Here is an 11,302-nt window from a genome sequence, read left to right on the forward strand (position 1 = left end):
CCAGTGGCCTCGCGCTGCTATGTGCAGGGCTACAAAGGCGCTGCTGCGTTTTTTAGGGGCGAAGCTCCTTAGGGTGTGGGTCTGTCCCTCCTCTGTAGTATGTAGTAGTAGTAGTCGTCGTAGTAGGTAGCCACGTCTACTTTTATGAAAAAAAAGAAAATTCCGAAAGCTGTGTCCGTAGCGCGGAATCGAACCAGGGACCCCTCGCTTCCGAACGCGCGGCGCTAACCACTACGCCACGAAGCGCACATGGACACACGCACCACGATGACAATAAATACCCAACATTAACGAAAGACTGCGCGTTTCTAACGCGTTTGTGCTAGCGCGTTACGGCCCGTGTAAGAAGCTGGTGTAAGACGCTGTGGCCTCTCCGCCTTACCCCCGTATTCATAAATGCTCCTCGACTTGAACTTCACTTGCCACCGCCTTGGGCAGCGCGTTCGAAACGCGTTGAAGGCGGTGGCAAGTCAAGTTCAAGTCGAGGAGCGTTTATGAATACGGGGGTTATACTCTCTCAGCAGTCATGTGATGGCATCGGCAAACGCGGTGCACGTTCCGGCATGTGTAAACGGCTGCGTAAGACGCTGTGGCCTCTCCCCCTTACTAGAGAGTACTGCACGTTTCTAACGCGTTTGTGCTAGCGTCCCCTTAAGCGGGAAATGGTGCAATTATAATGAAGGGCGCTGTTATAAAATAGGAATGACGTCACATATGGCACGTGTCATTGGTGGAAGTCAATCGTTCGATTTAGTGCGGCGAGACTGGGCGAATTACACGGAAGATTCACGGTTTACCGATGATTCCCTCCGGAGCTTCGCCCACTCATCATCATTCACCCCGTGGATATGCGGTGTTTTTTTTTTTCTTTTTTTTTTAGGTGCACTGGCCTGTATGACCCCCTGTGACGAAACTCGGCGATGAACGCTCGACTGTGTAACTGTGCAGGGTGTGAACTTCTCTCTTCCTTCTTCTTTTTCAATCCCCTTTCCCCCTTCTCCAGGGCAGGGTAGCCTACCGGGTTGAGCCTGGTTAACCTCCCTGCCTTTCTCTTATAACTTCTCTCTCTCATGTAAATGTGGCATGCACTTCGGCGCTGAAGTAATTTTTCCCGCTTCCTGGCAAATTTTACGCATATTTGCTTTTGGCCAAGCGGCGTGAAACAAAAGCTGAGGCAAGCTGTTAGCGATCCCAAGGCGAGCTAAAGTTTGCCGACCTGGATTCCTTGAACAATCGTCTCATTCACGGGGCTTCACGTCTCAAAGCAACACAAGGGCTATCAAAGACGTCGTAGTGGAAGGCTGCAAATTAATTTCTGCCACTCGGTGTTCTTTAACGAGGACCTAAATCTAAGCACACGAGCGTTTTCTTTATTTCGCCGCCGTCGAATTGCGGCCGCCGCGGTCGGGAATCGAACGCGCGACCTCGAGCTCAGCAGCAATACCTGGAACAATTGCGAGTGAAAGGGTGCTTGTGAGCAGCTATATTTTAATGAACCTAAAGATAGTCATGTCGCTACGAGGATACATAAAATATCTCTGCTCTCCACCTTCGCGTCTTTCGAAGAATCTCGTATCCTCCATGTGGACGTTAAAACTATAAAGAGCAGCACAATATTCTTAATAGCCTTTTATATCGCTTTGAAGGGCCGGTTTTATACGCTCAAGGTTCTTTAATTATTGACGATATTTAACGTCGCTCCCGTCTCCTCCCCACTCGCCTCACTTACTTTCACTATCGCTGCCTTGCCAGTCAAGCATGAACGCTGAGCGCTCGCAGCCGTTCGTGGTTAATGGCCTAAGAGAACAGCGAATTATCCGGGCCACATGCAGTTGCGCCGCCGCCGTTCGCTCGCACGAAAGCGGCCCCGCTCTGCCTGCGTCTCCCAGTCGCTGTTTTTCGTCTGGCCTGTTTTCCATCCCAGAGCCGCTGCCTGCCGACGTGTTCGCGGAAAAGAACACTTTGCTCGAGAACCCCGCGCCATCGTGGCCCTCGCACGTTACGGGGAGGGTACGTCGCAGCCAGTATACGCCACGAAAGCATCGACGTCCAACCAGCCGTTCTCAGCACCCGCAAAATAAGTGTAAACGCTCTTCGTCGCCATCATAATGTCTGGCCTGCGAAGACTAAAGATTTTCAATCGCACTCCCAGGTAAAAATATATGTTCACCCGGCTTCGGTAAGCGCAGGGAGAAAGTTCTGCATTGGCGACGCGACACTCGCACATGGGATAAGCAGTTGCTGTCTCATATGGAGTTTGGCGGCGCTCCTAAGCCGACTGAACTCTTGAACATTTTCTGAAATGAAAATTATTGGATCCTGCCTATATTCGTCTCTGCAACAGAAATCTATATTGTGCTCGACATCAGTTTTTGAAGAACGCCGGCCTGAGTGACCATATAGTCCACCTGTGCATCCTCCCACGTGCCCACATTGTGCACTCTTTCCCTCTTTTTATTGCCTCTTGTTCTTACTCCCAGGGAGCGTAGCGTAGCCAAACGGAAACTCGTCTGGTTGCTCTTCCTGACTTTCCTCTCCTTGCTCTTTCTTTTCTTTCTCACTCTCTCTCTCTCTCTCTCTGTCCTTTTTCTAACCCCTATTTCCCTACCACAGTGCAGGTTAGCAAACCGGATTCTTCCTCACCATCTCTCTCTTTCTCTCTACCCCTCTCTCCGTTCTCAGGAGTTCAGGTACTGCAAAAAGCACGCTGCATGCCGCGCTTACCTTCTAGAGACCTTCACATCTCGGCGTGCCTGTTAAAGAGTCATTCACTGGTCGCGCTATACAAGACGAGCTAGCTTATACGGAGCATCTGCATTTGTTTCGGGTACACAACTCGCCGCGATGACTCGGTGGATATGGAATTCGGTCGCTGAGCAGTAGGTTTCGGGCTCAATTCCCGGCCGTTGCTACGGCATTACGATGGAGGCGGCATGCCAAACGCTCTTTACCGTGCTTTAGGTGCACGTTGAAAAAAAAAATCAGGATGACAGCACTAATCCGGAGTCCTCCACTATGGCGTCTCTCATGCGTATCATCGGAATGCTAAACCTCATATACAACCCCATTCTGCTGCCTGCGCGATCTGATGGCCTAAATGTTCTTTTAACACTGGTAAGAGTCATAAGGCGGCGATAAAAATCTTAACACAAGCTTACTCCTTCTGACCTGTAATATCACCGTTAGCGCAAATCGGAGTTTTATGTTCGATATTCTATCAATATTCTTCGATGTAGTGTGTGGTATACTAAAATTCCTCTCAAAGTGACACCAACGAGTGACTTTATCGACAGAAAAGTGTTCTTAACGGAAGCGAACGTACGTTTTTATGTGACGTAAGTCTTGTGAACAACGTGACTATGTTAGATATAATTAAAATGGCACACTAACAATACCCAAAATGCGTGCGTGCGCGTGCGTGCGTGTGTGTGTGCAAGCGTGTGTGTCTTCCTGCGCATGTGTGTGTGTTCTAACAGAGTGTGTTGAACAGTGTTCGTGGAAAAAAAAAAGACTGCAGTTTTGACGCTTACGTGGCCAATCGAGAGACGCTCACATTCCTTGCACGACAAATGTATATGTATGGTTATGTAAGTAACGTTTACTAATTAACTTCGGTATTGTTTACTCTCAGGCACATAGTGCAGTTGCGAACATGAAGCCAGATATTGACAAAGTCATATTCGCTCAGCACAAATTCCGAGGCACGCATCAGTTTCGAGTTATCTCTCAACCAAAATATGCCACCTAATGCATTAACGTTTCAGATACTAGTTTCCGAAAGCGCACATTGCGCGGTAGAAGAAGAATTAGAACACCAGTGTATATTTAAGCAGATGTTGGGACGGGCATCCTGAAGGCGGAATTTCAGAATTTCTTTCGGAATGTTTGCTAAGTGAATATCTTTTCTTGCCATCAAATGTTGTATTATGAATGTTTTAATATTAGGAAACTAACACTGTGATCTGTCATGGAAGTAATGTCGGCCTCGTCGAGCAGTCTGCCTCGAAAATGTGAAACTATCTGCACGCTGGGTGCAACAGGCAGGCAAAAGAAAATATATTCGAAATTTAAAAAAAATAATACAACATACATACTTGTAGAAGAGCTAATATGAAGCGAAGAGACAATCAAGCCAAACAAGGCATAAGGAAAATTAGTTGTCTTTTGTTGCACTGTAGAGGTTATTATGTATGAGAATTAGGTCTGCCGTAAACTTCAGACAATTAACAAAAGGAAAACGGAAATGTGACTGGAAGACAATTTGGTTCCGGTGGGAGCCAAGCCCACAATCGCCGCATAACGGTTGCGGTGCTCTAGCGATTGCGCTTGGACGAAAGCCGACCCTCCGACAGTCTTTTTATGTATTTATGCGCACGTATTTATGCGCAAAACATTTTCCCTGTGCTTTCCTTGACATTTTTATTTTTGTTTAAGGAGATGTTCGTGCCTGTAGGGGGAATCGGCTGCTCCTCTTCTGTGATCTTACAAATATACAAGTATAATGGAAATGTTGCAAGCAAAAGTGAGAATGAGGGATAAAGAATGCGGTGACCATCGGTTTGAAAGTTGTCGCAATACTTAGCTTCATTGTCCGTTAACTTCAAACGTTTGTTACTAAAGGTTTGAGTCCTTGAAAAGCTGATTTTTCGAAAACATTTCATTACATCGACGTTTTGGTCAAAGAGTGACCTTACTCATGACAAACTTACAAGATGGTATAAAATCTTGGAAATTTCATAATGAAACAAATGTCGACATTAGGGAGCTTTGAAATATTATACGCAAGGGAACGTAAAGGCATTGCATACGTAAAAAAATGGCGTTCTCATTAGTGCGCGTGCTCTGTACGTTATCGAGCTTCTACGGTTTATGTATATATGCTATGCAGTGCTATGCACGTACGTTATTTGGCGAGTTTAATGTATGCGTGGTATTCGAGTATGCTTTGTAACAACGTTGTCAAACATACCCGTGGATCCCGCTTCAATGTGGCTTGTCGTGATGGCTATGCTCTCGCTGTCGTTAATTGCCAATAAATGGTGAAGTAAGCTTTGGCTTCCTCTAAACCCGCATGAAAGGCAGGTTATAAGCGGCGAGCTCGTCCGATTTCTGGGATCTCACGGCGTTTCTAACGTCCGTAGTCCAGACTAGACGCGTCGGAATAGAATTGGCAGGATGGATACTAATAGAATGTTTCGGCTTGGACAGGTTTGACACCGGGCACCAGTTGGCGTGCTTACCGCTTACGTTGGGTTTTTACAGCGAAGCTGTATACGGCTAGTTTCCAGCGGATGGATGTCCGTAGACCAAACATACCGAAGATAGTGCAATACCGGGCCGACCTGCCACAGAGGTGAAGCAGGCTTCAAGCACTCCGCCAACTTGCAAAAATAAGTCTTGGGTCCAAATACAACCCGTATCAGATATTAAGCTGATAAGAACAAATAATACACTTTGACCCGCGTCGGCCATGTCTATGCTCGCACCATACACGTCTACACCATCCCGCGTATTCAAACTAGTGCCTACCAATCTGAGTGCCTTCTGTCTCCTGACGTCACGCTCTACGTAGGCTCCTTTTCTCAGTTCTGCTCTGATTGTGAAAGGGGTAGGCCGCGTGTCGTACCCCCTCAAGAAGAACAGCGTGCCGCCAAGAACCACGGCGTGAACAGAAAAGGGAATGGGCGCGGCGGCGGCGGCGGAAGGAGACCATGACAATGGGCGGGTCGCGGACGCCAAGCGTGAGCGTGCTGCCCGCCAGGACCGCGAGGCGGAAAGAAATGCGAACCGTCCATGTGGCCCCGATCCCGCAAACTTTGAACGTTTCACCGGAGCACCGGTCAATCACCACATACACAACTTCGCTGGTCATCCACCTTCACAGAGGGGAATGGCACTGAATCTTTTTTTTTCCTTTTTTTTACATTTGCGTTCCCGTATGTTAAAGGGGCCATATTCTAAGATTACCACTGCAACTAAAAGTACATGGCACAATAAGGTTATACACACCAACAAGCTGGACACTCAGAGCATATTGTAAGCCCGAAATTTCAATTCGAAATCAGTGCCTGCAAGCTCTTCCCACCGACAGCGACCGCCATTTTAGCAAAGCTTGTGTGACATCAAGAAGCTCTGGGGGCCACCGTTGTTTCGTCTGTTCCGGAATATTCCAAAACCACGTGCGCGCCGTGCCGACAGGATGCATGCTCACCGCTGTGCCCCACTGCTCCAGAAGAAACCAAATTCGGCGAGAAGGTGCAGGCTGGACGTGTAGCTTCCTGGTGCGAAAGGTTCGGAGCACAACACTGAAGAGTCCGAAGCCTGCCAGCATTTTCGTCCAACGTTCAGCTGCCGTGCCTAACGTTTCGTGGAATCTTTCGAAAAATTGAATAACGTCAGATTCTGCTTGCTCCGCACGCTCTGGCACTCAACGGTGCAGCAATGACGTCGCCGTTGCACTGTGCCCGCAATTATTTCACTCAAGCTATAAAAAGAGCACCGACCAGAGAACGCCTCCAGAGACTATCTCGAGCTGACAATGGCGAAGACGCATATGCGAAAACGAAATTTCGCGTATAGCTTGCGCAACCACGAAGAACACGCGCTTCATTTCCTCCCCGTCACCTAGTCCAGACTGCCTGTATAGTTAAACCGCGATATAAAGTAGTTCAACTACAAATTTAAACCTTCCCGAATGCACTAAACGTTTGCCAGCTTGCTGTGAGAAGCGTAGGGTTTAACATGCAATAGATAATTCAAGCTAAAAAATTTTTGTTTTATGCTACTCTGCAATTTTTTCATTGACATCTTTAATCTAATTGTAATATTTGAGTAGCTGATGAATTAATTAAGACTAATCATGCAATTAGGCGGAAAGCAAAAAAAAATCTGAGCATCTCCAAGCCACTGCAAACAACATTACCTTGGTTCTGTCCAACTACGTGGCATTTGCATATTTTTTATCTTGGTGCATGATAGTTGGGACACCCTGTGTATATATAAGCCACAAGAAAAAGTAATTGCGAACGCAAGCAGGCTCACAACTACCGCTTGTAATACTTGCACCGAAGTTGTGCCTCTGTTGACTTTTAAAACATTGTGCTAATTTCCTTATTTGCACTGTCTATTGATAATGTGTGGCCATGTCATGTAGACCGTCATTGATTCCTTGGGTGAATTTTGCTACATTCAAAAATAACAGAGCACCCACTTAGGAGTAATTGACATGAAGAACGTCGTAACGGGCCGCCGTCACTGTTAGCACAACAATCTAAAAGTTTCGCTTTCGTCTTCACTACGCGTGGACAAAGCAACCAGTGCATGGGCGCTTCGCAAAAAGAAATGAACAAATAAATAGCAAAATAAAGAAGCGGACAGGGGCGCAACCATTTTCATTTAACCAGGCCATTATTGAGACTACAAGATTGCTTCTATATCTCTCAGAAATGCCGCAATACTGCGTTTAGTCGGAACAGATGGACACACATATCCGTACGCGTGTTAACTCGGACGCTTCCGCGCATTCGATATGCTTTACTTGCGCCAGAATATAGAAAGCCGAAGTTACAAATGATGGCAGAATTAAGCGGGCCCTAATGATCAAAGATGTCAGTATCATGAGGTAAAACTTTGTTTGGTGATATTCCTGCAAACAAGGTGAGGACAGAAATACATGAATGGCAATAGAAAGAACAAAAAAGGAAATAATGATAAGCTCAGAAGAGCCGCCAGCTAAGCGCAGCGCGAGAGTGTTAATGATATAACGTGCCGAGTGGCCCGGGAAGAGCTGGGGGGTGGGAGTGGCAAAGAAAAGGGACCAGTAAAGATCTTCGCTTGTACGCACAAGGGGATTACGGAACGATAAGCATATTAGTGACGTGCCTAATTGTATACGTATTTATCTCGTTACGTTAATTTCGTTATAGCTGTCTGGGCCGTCTGAAGTTATTAAAGCTGGGCGGTGGGTTCTAGGGAACATTTGCTTTTTTCAAAGGCAGCTCGCTAACTCACGGTGATTTTGCGCTTTTCCTAAAAAAAAAAAAGAGAAAAAGCTCATGTCTCTTAACTTGGCTTCATCGTAGCCACCAGTGTTCGAAACTAATTTATTTGCTTTTTTCGACATTTTTAGTTTTTATTAGACATTGCTTATTGAACCCATGCCGGTAATGCGAGCTACGCTTCTCGCTTCTCTCCCTTATGCTCTTCATTGATTGCAAGACGATACAGAAGAATTATTATTTTTTTCGGGGGGGGGGGGGGGCAGTGCTACTTACCTTCCTATACCACTTTGTCTCATGCTCTCTTAACCTGGGTTGAGTATAGGAGAGGGGGGGAGGAGGGGGGGGGGGGCGTTAAGCGAGTATATTGGTGCAACTTGTCTTAACCGTCTTCGCCACTGCCTTTACGCGACCAGCTAAAGTGACGCAGAAACTCCTCTGGGAGTTGTCTAAGTATGCGTACTCATTATGCCACTTCTTCATTTCCACGCAGCCCGGTGGCAGTATGAATGTGATGAAACTTGATCCGGCCAGTATAAACGACAGCGTTGCGGCGACGCGGCTGTGGACGGCGGCGCAAAGTGAATCGATGACGCAAGCAAACTACTGCAGGGGGTGGCATCACGTGAGCTGATGACGTTCCGATCATTATAAGCCGTTATTGCTCTCACCTATCCGCGTCGAACCATTATGAACCGTGACCAACCGTACTCCGGCGGCGGCTGCGCATGGCGTGGCCGCGCGGGACCCTACCTTGAAAGCGTCTCACCGCTTAGTTTGCGTTGAAGCGAGACGCGCGGGCCCCATCTTGAAAGCGATCTGCGATGGGGCAGAGTGTGGCGTGTGCTGATAGCTTCGTGAGCGCCGTGTCGTCTCGCTGCTTAGTTCGCGTTGACGCGAGAGGCAGCACGAAGGTCAATTCGCTCGCTGCTGCGGGCCCCATCTTGGAAGCGATCGTCTTACGTGAGGGACGGACGGACGGATGGATGGTTTTCCTCGTTGGGTAAGCATAGAAATGTATTGCAATAGAACGGCAAGTTGGGCTAGTTGGTGGATGTTCATCTTGTAAAAGGGGGATATTGCGCTACAGCAACACGGACAACAGAAGTATAAGCGGACTGCGCGCGTCCTGTCCACTTATACTTCTGTTGTCCGTGTTTTTGTAGTGCAATATCCCTCTTTTACAAGATGAAGCATAGAAATGCTTACGCCCTAAATAAGTGAACCAGGTTGTGGCTCTCTAAAAACGTTCTGAAAGCACTTCGGGGCATAAGAAACAAAGTAGACAGTATAACCTGCAGGTTGCTTTTAGTGCGGACACTCGGAAAGCCAGTAGAGAATGTATACGGTATACAGTGGCTGCGCCACCTGTGACATTTAAACGTTCGCGTTTTTTTTTTCTCATTTAGTCAGCGATCGACCTCTTTGTGCACTAAAGCGACTACTTTTCGATACGTGTGCTTGTAAATGGTTTCTACCACTCGTCAATCACAGTACGCTTCGAAAGAGACATCGAAGCGCGCACGTAGACGCACAGAGTTACGAAAACAAAATATTTAATGGCTTTCTCCCACAACTGCCAAAACGTGACCAATGGTTGTCTTTGTTCCACGAATTATGGCAATCATTATTTTTGAGTTCTCTGCCACTTCCAACCAATCGGACTGGCCACTGCTCGTTAAACTTTAAACACGTCTCCTCCTGAAATCGGGCTTTGGATGCAGGCATACCGGTCCAGTCATTTAGTACACTAGAATATAGTCTTGCTCATTGTATTCCGATGAACTTAACACAGCTACCAGCGTAGCTTCCACACAACCAATAGCGGAGGCAACCTCACCGAAAGAAAAAAAAATGTGTACGTGCCCCGGCCGATTAACTTCGCGCAGTTCTCCTTTCCGTCCGCGTAGATGCATTACATGTTCGTGTAATGCATCGTTCGTGTTCCCCAGCCTCCTTCCATCCTCGTATGCGTGCCCTTATTGACCTAGCGCAGCTTTCGATTACTGCCTGCGCTACCGCATGCACCGCCGGCTCTGCGATCTCTTTGTATTGAACTCAAGTCCGCTAATCTTTTATACGGTGGTGGCAGTTAAAAGCTCGCAAGTGGGTTTGCTGTGTACTCCACAGCTGAATCCCGCCACTGTGGATCGAGCTCATGCCCCTGCGGCAATATGCAGTTCGGCGCTGAACGCTCTAACCACTGAGCATTCGTGCAACATTTTTTTTTTTTTTTTGACCGGCTTGGCTGTAGCGTGCATGGGTATGCGAATGAGAACTTGTATCTCCTTTTCATTTAACAATTGAATGGCTTAAGGATCTTTTAAGGAACAGTGCAAATAAAATATGGACTGTACAAGGACACGACGTATGTGCTTCCACGGGGCGTGTTTATTTGGTGCTATTCCTTGCAATAAATATGTCGTACCAACAAGACCGAATCTGTACTATTCTTAGAGATATCATTGTCCATGAGCCAGCACGTATAACTGTGTGTGGTCAGTTCGCATAGCTAGGAAGCTCGTACAATTTATATAAATCAGCACTTCCACGTTTCTACTTTTCAAAATTTCCATGTAGACCGAAATAAGTGACCTGAAGTTATTCTTTCAATTTACGAGATCGCACACATGCCGCGAGCGGGGAGCAGAAAACACCGACAAGTGTCTATATATATACTTCTCTTCTAGAATATTTCTTTGAACATTCCCAAACGTTACACACCTTCATAGTACCCTACCAGAAGCGCAACGGACTTGTCCCACCACTTTATCTATAGTCAAAACAGTTATTCGACTTCTGCAAACTGATGTTCCTGAATATGTACGTCGAAAAAAGCTTCCCTTTAAGGTGCAGGGAGTAAGAGACAGCTAGCATGTGGAAAATTATGTAGCATTGTCATCTTAATTTTGTCAGGAAGCACTCCACGTTCAGTGCTGTATGGGCGGAGGCGTTTTCATGGTGCACAAGCCACTCGCCTGAGCTCCACAGGACGGCACGTTTTGTTCGGACGGCATCGCGCAAACACTAGGCACTTCAGCGTAAAAATGCTGGTTGCCTCTCTGACCTTGCGATACAAATTAAAAATCAAGCATCTTGCTGATAAAACAAGAATTTCAAGATGGAAGAGAACTTGATGCACAGACGTTGTTCTTTGAGACCGACCATTGCAAAACGGACGCAGGCGGCGACAGAAGCCAAAAAGGTATCAGCAATACAGCGAGCAGACGTAACTTCACACAAGGATTCTGCTCGGTCAAGTGATACACAGAGTGTCCCAACTATCATGCACCAGGATATAAAAA

General features: G+C 46.9%; 1 pseudogene; it reads right to left on the minus strand.

Moving 5' to 3' along the window:
* Positions 1-5,296: 5,296 nt before the first annotated feature.
* LOC119437876 (U2 spliceosomal RNA) lies at positions 5,297-5,472 on the minus strand (annotated as a pseudogene).
* Positions 5,473-11,302: the final 5,830 nt, after the last annotated feature.

Source organism: Dermacentor silvarum, chromosome 1 (genome assembly GCF_013339745.2).
Source record: "Dermacentor silvarum isolate Dsil-2018 chromosome 1, BIME_Dsil_1.4, whole genome shotgun sequence".
Taxonomy (NCBI): Eukaryota; Metazoa; Arthropoda; class Arachnida; order Ixodida; family Ixodidae; genus Dermacentor; species Dermacentor silvarum.